General features: G+C 32.8%; 1 protein-coding gene across 4 annotated transcripts in view; it reads left to right on the top strand.

Moving 5' to 3' along the window:
* Positions 1-14,024, top strand: part of ERBB4 (erb-b2 receptor tyrosine kinase 4) — a 1,169,745-nt gene that overhangs the window by 742,453 nt on the left and 413,268 nt on the right. The gene's annotated exons all lie outside the window — the stretch shown is intronic.

Raw genomic sequence — 14,024 nt, 5'->3', positions numbered from 1 at the left:
TGAAAGGATTTTCCTTGAAAATGTGCCAACTTTTTTTCAACTTTTGGATCGCATCTTATTATCCTAGCTGTAATTAGAAATCTTGTGAAATTAAGAACCATTAAATTCAATGAGTTTTCAGCATCGGAAATTTGCCCAGAGGCACCCAGCTGATGGGTCTGCCTAGGATTAGGCTTTCACAGAGTTCTCCCTCCTCTCCTCCTATTCACTCTAAAAGGGAGCGCCTTCTCCACTTAGCTAATTAATTACACCTGCCAAAAAGCAGATGGTTCTGTAGGCTTTGTAGCAGGGAAATAGCTAGGTGCGTATCAGCTAGCTTAAGCTTCCTTCAGTTGCAATTTAGATTATAACTCTTGAAGCTCTGGAGAAAATAAAATATTAAACAATTATAAATGAAACAACATTTTAAACATATTTTTATTTCAAAAATGTATTTCAGGTATTTATTAATAAATCATCATTTCTTTTCCACATGTCAGCACATACATACTTCTAGAAGGCTTAGGTTTAGCATCTGGTTTGCAGCAATTCTTGCGAGATGTTGCCAGCTAATTGTTCTGAACTTCAAAGTAAAATGAGAATAGAGAACCTAATAAATAGTTAAGTTCTCAAAATATTATAGCTTTTTAGTAAATAATGTTCTTGTGATGTCATTGTGTAATTGTAAGGAAAGATATGTATGTGACAATGGTGAAATTAGAACCAAGGACACTATTGGTACTCTTATTAGTATTCCCACTACCTGTATTTCAGTTTTTTGGGGTTTTTTCGTTTTTTGTTTTTGTTTTTTGAGAGGGAGTCTCGCTCTTTCAGACTGCAGTCGCGCTATCTCTGCTCACTGCAAGTTCCACCTCCAGGGTTCATGCCATTTTCCTGCCTCAGCCTCCTGAGTAGCTGGGACTACAGGCGCCCGCCACCGCGCCCGGCTAATTTTTTGTGTTTTTAGTAGAGATGGAGTTTCACTGTGTTAGCCAGGATGGTCTCGATCTCCTGACCTCATGATCCGCTCCCCTCAGCCTCCCAAAGTGCTGGGATTACAGGCCTGAGCCACCACGCCCGGCCTGTATTCCAGAGTTTTCTGCTAATCTGATTAGTCTTCCTTTTTGTTTCCCTTGCATCTCAGCTAGGTAGCTTAACTAGAGATTATCACCAGAGCTTAATTTTCTATGTAAGATTCTTTCATATATGATATAGCTATATAAACACATGCCCTACAAAGCTAAATTAGGCATAGAACATGAATGTGTACAAGATACTCTTTGTATTATTCTCTTCTGTAAAGTCTACTTTAAATCTTTTTAAATTCACAAATAAATATTTAGTTTCATGAAACTTCTAAAAATATTTTCTCTTATTTTACTTTATATCTGAGAAAGTTTTAGTTGAGAAATTTCTACTTTTAAAGATGATTATATCTTTAAACATATCCTTTTGTTTGTGCTAGAATAAAATGTCTTCTGTGTACAATATATTGTATTACCTTTTAACTCAGCGCATTTATGAAATTAATGTACATAAAATAAAGAAAATATCCCAAACTCACAAAATCAGCTTCCTTTTTTCACTATTTTAAATAAAAGTTAGCTAATAGGCATGTCTAAAGATGAATGTTTTTAACTATATCAAGCAAAGAAAAAAGATGATTTTAAAAATGTATGTTTCAAGAAGATAGTTCAGTTCTCTTATGATATTGAGCAGTATTTAATCCAGTAAGTTCACCTAACAAAAGATACTGTGATAAGGCTACATTTAACCACGTTTTAATTTTGGATTCCCTTTTTTTCCCCCATCATATGAATCCAATTTACCTTGAAAGTGATTAGAATATTAAGCTTAATGTTTAAATACATTTTCATTTATTTGAATTAATAATGTAAATATTTTGCACTTTTGCTTTCTTTATATGAATTACTCAACAAATTATAGGAAAAAAACATTATAAGGGGAATGGAATTCGGTTAGAAGAACTGAATGCCCTACACATTTAGATTAATCAGTTTTATATTTTTAGAAATACAGCTATAAAGCACATAGAGAGAAATTCTTTATAAGTTTATGAGTTTGGATATGGTAATTAAAATCATTTTACCCTTTTCATTAAAGCAGAGCTTTCAAACACTAAGCATAGAGTTCCCACAGTACTTGACAATAATAAAATTGGCTTTCTTTTAATTCACTTTTTTATTTTTTATTTTTTTACCAAATTGAAGGGCTTTTCCTTAAGTGGGCTGAATTCTTGAAGTTTTTTATTGTGCTGCCTTTTCCTTTGCGTCTACTTTTGACAGAGGCAAAAGAAATGCACCTCAAGAGATGAGGTTGGGATATGGTCCAGACATCTACCAGAGCCAGGAGTTTTTTTTTTTTTTTTTTTTTTTTTTTTTAATGCACAGTTTTTCATGTAGAAAAGATCCCTTAAAAGCATAATTTTACCTTTCAACTCCATAAAATATTTTCAAAAAGGACTTCAGGGAAATTACTGTGAGTTCTTAATTATACTTAGAAGTAGATTACATAAGATAAAATTGTGCCTCATCTCTTCTTAAACTGTTTTTTTTTTTTTTTTCCATTTAGATTCCTCACTCTTTCCTTTCTACAATGGGGAGAGCATAGACTAAAAATTTAAAAACCAACTCAGCCATCAGACTGAGTTGGAATCATGGTTCTTTTGAACTCTTACCAGTTATTTAGCTCTCTAAACCTCAGTTTTTTTCATCTGTAAAATGAGATCAGTAACGATTACCTCACAGGATTTCTGTAATGATTAAGAGAAATACTGCATTATAAGTATTCACACAATGGCAGCATTTATGAAGAGTGTACAGTGAGGTGGCTAACAATGGGCTTTGGAGCCAGGCAGACAGACTTTGGAATCCTAGCCTGATCCCCAACTATGCATGAGGCGTTTGGCAACTTGCTTCATCATTGTGTGTCTCACTTGCTGTGCCTTTGGGGTACAGAAATCCCACCCTTAAAAAGAAAAGTTCTGTATTTAGTGATTGTGAGTAATTTTATGGGTGTCCAGAAGCATAATGTGCTCCAAAAAGGGCATCTGAAACTCATACAAGTGGGTTAAAATAATTTTTTTTAAATGAGCAAATGCACAAACCCTTGAATTTTAACGTGGCCTAATAGTCTTGCCCTGGTTTTAGCTCCCTCTGAAAAGGGTATTTATGACAGGGAATGGAGAAAATCTTCAAGCAGGATAGAAGAAATCTGCTTATCAGAGAACTCTTCCTATCTTCCCCTCAATAATAATAATAATAGTACATCAATTGAACATGTGTTGCATGGCAGACACTGTGGTCAACACATACATATAATAACTCATTTTCTTCTTTCAGTTGCCTCATGAACATGGCACTATGAGTTATCACCATTTTATAGAGAAGAGAACTGAGATTTGGGGAGGATAACTACAAAAATTATCTCAAACTTTTTGATAATTCCCTGCCTGAAAGGCTGTTGCTGTATGGCAGAGTCATGGTTACCCAGTCCCCTGCAGATACCAACTTCTCAATAGTTTTCCCTTCTTGAATGTTGGCATCTTGCATTGACTAAACCATCTGGCATTGTTAGACATGTTAGAATTTTTCTTTATGTCTAGCCTCAAGAAGCAGACAAAGATCCCCAAAGATTTTTAAATATTTATTTACCCTATGAAAGCAGAAACATTCTAAAATAAAGGATGTTCCTTTATGTAATTTAGAAGATGTGATAATACACATTACAGAGCTATAATGGAGGCTATTCTCTTATGACCTCAGATGTCACAATATGAAAATAATTTTTACAATGGAGAAAATGATTGGGTGGTGGTAGGGACCATCGAATATTGTGTTTTTGAATTAATTCATTATTCTACAGTAAAAATTCCAGACCCTTGGCCTGGAAGAAAAGAGCTCAGCTCTCTTGTACAAGACTTTGGAATTTATGCTCATTTATTTGAAGCACAGTGGTAGTGACAGCAGAGGTAAAGGTCACCTGGAGATTGTGAGGGAGGTTTTGTGACCTATGAACTATGCACCAACCTGATCCGAACAGTGGGAAATCTAGCAGCTCTAAATGCTGTCACAGAATATAGTTAGAGAAATGACGGGAAATTACTAAAGGGTTAACTCAACCAGATATCTAAGATACTTCAGTGTGGGAGAGATAGTAAGTTACAGAATTTATGATCTTGTTCTTAGGAAGAATTTAACTTATGAAATACAGAGAAACCCAATTTTTAAATTAACTAACTTTAGTCAGACATTTAATAATATTTTAGCTCAATATATCTATCTCTAAAATTGTTATGCTAGGCACCAAACTTAATGAGGATTTCATGTATCTCTCAAAGGTTTTCATTTGGTCATCATTTCTTCCCCAAAACCTGTAGTTTGACCAATGTACATAGGTTTTAAAATAGTTTAGATAAAGCTCCTGAACTATATTATTAACTTATTTTGAAATAGCTGGTACCTTTTGAACACTTAGTACATAACTGGAGTTTTGTATACATTTTCTGTATTTCTCATTGTAACCCAACAAAGTAAAGATTATTATTCCAATTTTGTAGATGATAGAAAAGAAACCTCAAGTAATTTGCCTGCAACCACCTAGTAAAAGTGCCAGATCTATGGTTAAAAAGTGAACTAATGTGTAAACAAATTGTGGTGTATTCATAGACTGGAATAATACAGAACAATACAAATGAACAGCCTATGAATTAAAGCAACAGCATAAATAAATCTCAAAAACATTATTTTCAGGAAAAGAAGATAAGAAAAAGGAATAGGATACGTATTGTGTGATTCTATTTCTGTGAATTTAATAAAGAGGCAAAACTCATTTGTTGTGGTACAGGTCAGCATAGTGGCTGACTGTCTGTGCTGACTTCTATGCAGTATTGACTGGAACGAAGCAGGGAAAATTTTCTGCAGTGATAGAGATATGCTGTGTCTTTACCTGGGTGGCGGCTACTTGATACAGATGTACCAATATTGTATACATATATATGTAAAACGAGCTCAAAATTTGTTCATTTTACTGTAGTTAATGTATACTAATTTGAAACTGTATACAAAGCAATCTAAAAAGCCATGTCTCTATTTTGCCACAGTAGCTGGTATTTCATATTTTGACAACCAGTGCTTCATAAAATGATGATTAGTATTATTCAATTATTCTTTCCTGATTTTCTCCAGATTTAAACTTCATTTTAAAAGAAAATTAATTTGGACCTTTGTGTTGTGGCTTTTAAAATAATCTTCCAGTATGGTTTGTTTGCAAACTTATTTTATGACTCCTTCTTTAATTTCTTATTTTATAAAGTGTTGTCTTTATGTGTTATTTTTAAAATTAACATTCTAGGCATTTTAGCTGAGACTTTTAGCCCCCAAATCACTTATTTATATTTTTAATATTCCCAAATATAGCCTTTTAAAAATCTTGACATATTTGAAAATCATATAATCATTTGACAAGATTAAATCATTATTCTCTCTCTTGCTTTATCTTTTATTTGCAAGTCTTAACATGCCAGCAACAAACATACATAGCAATATCATTTATTATTACTGTCATCAAGAAAAATCATACCTTTTTGAAGTCTTCTAAAAAAGAAATAGTGTAGAAATCACACATTGTGAGAAGAGTTATTAAAACTATACAAACTAATATAGTAGGTGAGATATTTGAAAGTGACCTTGCAGTATATCCCCAGGCTTATTGTATTAAATCCTGTAAATAAAAGGGACAAATCATTTCTGAGTACTAATATGACTGTCCCCCTTATGGATAATGAAAACATTGAATTCTACTGATTTGTTCTACTGAAGCAATTACATTTTCTGGAAACTTGGAACAGTTATTTAAGAGGATTGTTGTCTGTAATGAGGGATTTCTGGTGGATAGAGGAATAAAAATATGTGAGCTTTATGTAAAGGAGTGTTCTATTTTAATAGCAAGAAGACATTAAATTTCTCATTCTTTCTTTTTATATACCTTTGGTTGTGTTTGTCTGTTATCAGAGAGATAATCACCTGCTGTGAATTTTCCCATCCATCTTCCAGAAATCATATTTTACTCTTTATAATTATTATGTAGTTTTAATATTTTCTAAGACATTTTAAAGTGTCATTTTTGAAAACATTGAACCAGATCTCTTAACAGTAGTAACAAAAATAAGTTATGAGGGTTACATCTGATAAATTATTTTACTCAATTGTTTGCCAATAACTGAAAGATCAGGTTTTTAACAGTGCTTTGTAAATGTTTTACACATAGTAAGACCTTTCTTGAAGTAAACAGAAATAAATCTCTTGCCTATAAAAATTACACTTTAAAGATAGTATTTAAGAGGGTCAACTTCAGTAGTCACCAGGGAAGTGCAAATTAAAATAATACCACTATACACCAATAAGAGTGACTACAATGAAATACAACAAAACAAACAAACTAATAATCAAGACTTGACAAGGTCAAGAAGCAACTAGATTTCTCATATACTACTAATGGGCATATAAATAAGTTAAATTGGTTAAATAAAAAGTGATTAGCACTATGACCCCGCAATACTACTTCTAGGTATACACACAACATAAATGTGTACATATAATCATCGAAAGGCATTTTCTAGGAAGTGCATAGCAGCAGTTATTTATAATGGTCCAAATGTGGAAAGTATCCAAATGCCCATCAATGTAGAATTGACAAACCATGGAATACCACACAACAATGAAAATAAACAATATAGTTGAATTTCACAAACATAATGTTGAGCAAAAGGAGCCAGACACAAAAGAATACATATGGTATGATTCTATATATGTAAAATACAAAAATAAGCACACATTAACTTGTTCAAAGTCAGGATCAGGGTTCTGATAGAGTGATATGAAGTGGAAAGTATGAGGAAGGCTGCTGTGGTGTTGGTATGTTCAAGCTCTTGATCTGAATGCTGGTTACGTAAGTGTGTTCAGTTTGTAAAAGTTAGTTGAATATGATAATGCCCATCTATGTGTGTATATTATAATTCAATTAAAAAGTTTCTTCAAAAGCTTTACATTTGTTCAAGTCACAAGATTTATGTTTTATAAATATCCAGAAGATGCAAGGTTTCTTTTGAGTCACTATAACAGAGACTGCTAGTTGTCACCAATGTCTATTACCGCTTTCTAAATTTTAAATAGTATATAAAGTTTAGCTACTCATATGATCACCCAGAACGAATACTTTAATTCCCTTCCTTCCGTGCACCTAGCTGTGGCTCGTTGACTTCATTCTGACCAACAAGATATAATTGTGCTGTGGCAATTTGCAGGAATTTTCATTAAAATACGTGTACTCTTCCTCTGTTCTTTTGTCCTTCGTGATTTTCTTCATCTTTTGCATGGTTTTTGCCAGTTGGAAACTCCTCTTGTATTGAAGATGGTAGAGAAACAAGAAAAAAATAGAATCGGGCTCCCTGATGATTGTGGATTTTTATATAATAGCCTTAAATAACCTAGCCAGATTTTTGTATAAAAGAAAAAAAAAGTCTGTACTCTTTAAGCTACAACCTAATCTAATACTGATTAATACAATGTTAGTATGAATACTCAAAAGAAGCATATTTCTTGCTCATACCAAGAAGTAACTACTATTTAAATAATTAGCAATTTAAAATTATAATAGAAGCAACTATGCGACAGATACTGTGAGTACAATAACCCCATCACAGAATTGAGCAAACTCAGCTTCATGAAGGTGGACAACGCCCACCTTTGCTTTGTTGAAACAAAACTAGATTATGAGCTTTATTTTATCCAGTTAACTAGATTCAGTATTATTGCCTTTACAATTCAAAGCCATGATAGAGCAGGATTTCTCTCCCCTAGCACCTCTCTCTCTCCACCTACGTAGAGTATATTATCTATCTCTTTATAATATAGCATATATTATGACTTTAATATGCAAGATGGATTTGTGGGGAGAATAGATTACAGGCAAGAAGTTAAATCTGGCATGAGATGATAGAACCTGAATTAAGTAGTAGTTGTGATCATGAAAAGAGACACTATGAGAAATTTTCTTTAGAGCACCATAAATGGTTAAATATAGAAATAAAAGAAATAGTAATAAACTTCAAACTTTGAGTCTATGTGACTTTTACAGCATTTATGTTGATTTTAACAGAAGAAAATACAGGGAGAATACAAATCTGGGAAAAATTAGAAAAAATTAGACATGTTGACACACATATGGGATTATATAATAAGACAATTTGAGAAGGAAATCCTATATTCATAATTTGAGTACTGTCACAAGATAAAATGTATTTTTAATTTTTTCCAGGGAATATCAATGAGTTTAAGTGGATTACTACTTTCTTAATATTAGGACAGAAAGAATATATTAAGATCAAAATAAATGTATTCAATATTTTATGGGATTTATAATGTAAATATCTAGTGCATATCACTAACATTATGCTATCACTAAGCAAGTAATAATTTTTTACAAAAGTTGGTCATGTTCTATGGATGTTATCATTATCATAATCATCAAAAACATTTGAAATTCTACTATGTGCTTGACACTTTCTTTGGCACTAGGGACACAGAGAGATGTACATCATAGTTCTAATCCTTGAGGGACCTCCAATAAGATAGGGGAGACAAGGCAAGTACACAAAAGAATAAATAAGAAGGTAAAGTAGCATTTGCTCTATGTCAGATTAAGTGGCTCAGGTAATCAGTGTTACAGGAGTTAGAGGAAGGGGGAACTCTAAGAACTAGGTGGTCATAACAGACCTCTCAGAGGAGTTAGAACTCAAAACTGAAACATAATGAAAGCTAAGAATTGTAGTGGATACTGAAGTATGTATTAATAAGTTAGAACATTGCAACAAGCATTACTGACCTTCATTCAGTTGAAATCAAGATATTATTTTCTATCTTAAGCTGATTTTCAGCCAGTGGATCTAATAATTTCGCCTTGAAATTGCTGTACTCTGATGGAAAAACATTTGGTATCTTCCTCCATGAGCTTTTGACTCTGATCATCAGGCTGAAATATAGAAGGTTACATCACTCATTTACATTATCACCCTCTACCCTCTCCCAATACAAATGTGACATTTCAATTTTGCACACTTCAACTCTCCTTAAATCATCTGTATAAAAACTTCAAAGCTTGATTGATGATGAATGAGCCATTGTCTCCTCAAGCACCCGGTTCTCATTAGCCTTTAGAGTCTCAGCTTATTAATAATGAACCTTGAGGGCTGACCCAGTGGGGTAGCAGCAATTCATTGTGCTTCCAGCTGAAAGGTCTGGGTTTGGGAAAGATACAGGAATCTCTGGACCAAGTCCACTCCAGAGATGACGTATTAAGTATCACAGGTGGATGATGTGAGCTATATTACTTTTGTATCATTATCTGCCAACAGACTCGTGTGGCTTAAGGTGATGATAGTGAGAAAGATACATTGCTTTATGTCTGAGAAAGTCCTGTAACAGGTTTCTGTAGGTTCATCTTGAAAATGGGTTTTGCTGCCTTGGATTTTGATTCTTGATTCTGCCCTTTGACTTAGATAGATAGTATAAGTCTGATGTATGCATTATTTAAATGCCCCATTGTGATTAGATAAGTGCAGTATTTCTAATCTTTATTATTTTAATTATAATTTTAATTCTAAGGTTGACCTGTAGATGCACCCCTGCAAAACAAGATACTTAGATATACAATCAGGGATAGAGGTTAAATATTTCATTCCTGTTTATTAGATCTTTCTTATATGGTTGGTAGATTTTGAGTAGAATTAAAATGTTCACTGATAATATTGATCATATAGACTAAAGTGAAATATAGTGTAACTGCATTTAAAATTATAATCTTTATTTTGGAAAAAGAGAAAAATATTCAATCTTATTTACAAAATGGTTACAAACTGTGCATGGTGTCGATGCAATTTTGTAAATTTCTTAAACCTAGTGAAGAGGTCATATTAATCTGTATTTTCAGCAGGGATGTTACATCACAATTAGGCCATTTCATACAGGGCAGAGCACAAAAGCTATTATTCAGTATTTTACCATAGTTTTGGAGATAATGTATTTGCAAAATGTCAATGATTCTGTTAATGGGCACTCATCCCCAAATTCACTGTAGTAACTAGCATTTGACAAGAAATGAAGAATACAAAAGAAGTCATTTAAATAACACAAACATTTCCTTCTTTATTAGACTCATGAAAATGGAAATCAAGGAAAGACATGGTCCAATGGTTAACCTTTGCGGAGTGAATGACTAAGATACAAATACTTTCTGGCCTCTTTCAAATGTCATATTGGCACTTTATACCTTTCTGAAAAATGTAAGGACGATGTGAGGTAGACTTACAGTTCAATACAAGAAAATTAGGCTTCTCTGTAGCATATTCAAGGTGATTTGCACAGGCTTAGAGAAATTTGGTCTGCATGGGATAGCTAAAGGTCATCATTATTCACCTGGTAACTAATAATTGAGTTTGGTGTACCAAATAGGTTTGGGAATAAAAATGCCTTATAAATATCAAATGTATTGTCTGCAGTAATATATTGTATATTATCAGTTATATGAATTTTATATACTAAATGCTATTTTCCTTTCGGCTTTCTCTAACCACAGAATTATATATATTTTTTTTCTTAAATTCAAGATATTCTGTATAGATATTTCAATTAATCAAATATTTATTGTGTGTCACCTTGAGCCTTGCATAATACTAGAAACTGGAGATATGGTTTTGAACAAAAAAGAAACAGCTTCATACTTTATGAAACACAGGACCAGTCAAGATAACCTATAGAGTGTTTATGAGAAAAGATAACTTTCATTCTTACTTTGATTTGGTCAGAATATAATTTAAAATTAGGAACTACAATAGAAGTTACCTTATAAATGTTGATTGCAAATTCCATGGTACTTTTTTTCCATGTACAATTAAATCTACCAATTATTCATGGAGTGACTGTTGCTCTAGGTTTGATGCTATAGATAACAGCACTGAAAAACATTTCTTATCTTCATGGGGCTTAATCTAATTATATTTCAGTTACAAATACTATGCTATATATAAGTTAAATTCAAGATATTGGAAAATAGTGTAGATTACAATTTACTCTAAATACAAAAATATTCATGACATCTTTTACTCGACTTGCATGCATTAATCTAGTCGGAAACGTTTGAGACGCAAACATATTTAAGTGTTTACTAAAAATTTTCAGCAATGAAATGATACTTTTTTCATCTATGTCATGTCTAATATATCTTACTATATTTAACCATGACATTTATTAAAAAGAGACAGTTCTGTTTTTGTGAACTTGCCAGAAATATTTGTATATAATATGATAAGAAAACTCATAGCAGCTTTTTTGTATCAATTGATTAAATGACCAAGAATCTATCTGTGTCTCTCTCAATTTCTGTGATAATTTTCTGCAGTGGAAGTAAAATACAATGAAATGAGATACTTTGAGCTCATTCACGCATTCAACATTTCTTTTTTAGTTTCTGTACTCATCCAGATATTTTGCATCTTTGTTTGAGTATCAATTAAACGTGTGCCTCCTTTGCCTATCTTTCTTAACATTTATTTGTTACTTTATTTCATGTTAGTGGGAGGGAAACTGTTGGTTGGTGTAACACAGATGATTCCTTCATAAAATCTTTGACAAAACTTGTGGAAAACTGTTATTCTTGTGTGTTACTACAAGATCTAAATATAGCCAGACATTTTTGTACTCTTATTAGATAAACATCTGAACAAGCTTTTCTCTTTTCCTAATCCTTGTCCCTCTTTCTTATCTAAAAAATGCGGTCAAGCCTCTGTAGTCAACCAAGACAGAAACATTAGGTATTCCTTCTAACAAGTAAATAATTTGTATCTCTAAGAACTTTCTTACAGGTTAGTATCTATTCTCTAGAATTTTTTAAATACAGAAATAAATCTACCTGAGTATATTTTCTCACAAAAATATGTCAAATTCATATTTTAAAAATGTAAAGTTACAAAATCAATGAAAATTTTAAGAATATATGTAAATGCCATTATAACATTACTTTCTGACACATATTTACGTAATCAGATTAATCAAAAGAAAGTGTAAGATTGTACATTAAAACTGTCCTATAAGTGTCAATGAAATGAGGCTTTGACATTCAACAGCAGAATAGAGTTTATACCAAACATAAAGGAAAAAAAGAATCTTTCAAGGAAAGATTTTCAAGGAAATCAAACAATACATGAATAAACTACCCATCATTAATTGCTAAACATTTATAAATCCTCTTGACCAGAATTGCTAGCAGATGCTGAGTTTTGAATTAGGAATGAGAAAAGTATCATCTGGATTGATCATGTGTCTTAATTTGAAATTTTAACGTGTAAGATTACTCTGGATTTATTATTGTCTCCTTTCTAAATCCCTTTTCCAAGTATAAGCCAAGCTCTTGAACAGACTATTTCTAAGAAACAAATGTCAACATTCATAGCAGATTAATACTGTTGAAGAAAGGGATTTGATAAGACTATTATTCAGTATAATATAATCTGATTCTATTTGAAAAAATTTAGGAAGTTGGAGATGGATACTGTGTTCCTTTCTATGAACTATTTGAAATACAATGTGACTCCTGAAAAATACACACTCTTTCCACAATGTTTGAGCTATTACCTTTTCACTTTTTTTTTTTTTTTTGAAGTAGAACTTTTCTAAATGTAGACTGAAAAATTACCTTTATTTCCTGGATAGCAGTCAAAATCTCCTTTCTTTGTCACCTAATGGAAAATTATTCCTAGAGCAGAAGAGCATCACCTAATGTCTCATGAGAAAGCTATTAGTATGAGATCGTCACATTTCTTAGGTAAAAACTTAATGCCAAACATTAATGTAGAAATCCATTTCACAATCTTTCTTATGTCTTACATCTCCCTTCTGCTTTGATGAAGGTTGTATGGTTAGGTCATAAAAAATAACGAACTGGGTTTTAAAAGTAGAAAGATGATCTAATTTCTTTTCTTTTTTATTGTCCTCACCGAGAAAATAGAACCAATTGTCAGTGAAATGACTGATGATGAAAATAGGAGTGATTTTAAATGTAGAAAGAGCTGCAATATCAAAATTAATCTGGAGGGTTTCGTACATGCAATGCAGTAAGGCACTTGGGATGTGACCACCAGTCCACAAATAACCCTCTTGTGGTGTGACACGTTCCTTTCATTTATCTCTCTTCAGTTTAAGATGACTCCTACAAATTTAGCTTGGGGTTCTACACAAGAGAGATGAATTTCTCAAGGCTACCGTGGGAGATGGTGTCGGTTGCCTTACCAATATCCATGTCCCTCTTCTTCCTCACTAACTCTCCTGCTGGTCTGGGTTTTGTCCCAGTAGCAATATTTCCACCTCAGTAGTTACTTATTCAGTCTCTCTTGCGGTAGGGATAGGTATGGGATATTGTTCTGGCCAATGAAATGCAGACATAATCCTCGAGGAGAGCATTTCTTCTCAAATAAAAAGTCACAGCTTCACTAGGAGGAAGTCTCTTGCTTGCTCTTCTGTCTTCATCCTGCCTGCAATTCAGAAAGACTGCAGTTTAGTCTTTAGATGTAGCAGCCATCGTGTGCCTGAAATGAATAAAACCGACACACTGAGGATGGCAGAACAGGTAGTGGGCACTGTGGAACAGCGGAACTAATATCTGCAACTGCCTCCTATAGGTTTCTTATGTGAAAAAAGAAATCCCCTATCTCTATAAACTGTTAATTGGGTTTTGATTACTTGTAGTTGAACACTTTATGGACTGATGCATGATTTCTCTTAAATTGCTTTTGTATTGAACAAGAGGGGGAAATGCAGTACATATTGGGTAGGAAGGTGCTATGTGTATTTCTAGCTAACTTCTTCAAATAATAAGAATAATATTTTCAGAGGATATATCTGTTTTTATTTTCCTGGATAACTTAAAGCTATCTGAAAGAGAATTCATTTCTGTGGTCAGTCATTGTTTGTGGA

The sequence above is a fragment of the Symphalangus syndactylus genome, chromosome 8 (assembly GCF_028878055.3).
Source record: "Symphalangus syndactylus isolate Jambi chromosome 8, NHGRI_mSymSyn1-v2.1_pri, whole genome shotgun sequence".
In the NCBI taxonomy this organism is placed as follows: Eukaryota; Metazoa; Chordata; class Mammalia; order Primates; family Hylobatidae; genus Symphalangus; species Symphalangus syndactylus.
The sequence above is the reverse complement of the archived record's forward strand: the minus strand, read 5'-3'. Positions and strand labels throughout refer to the sequence as shown.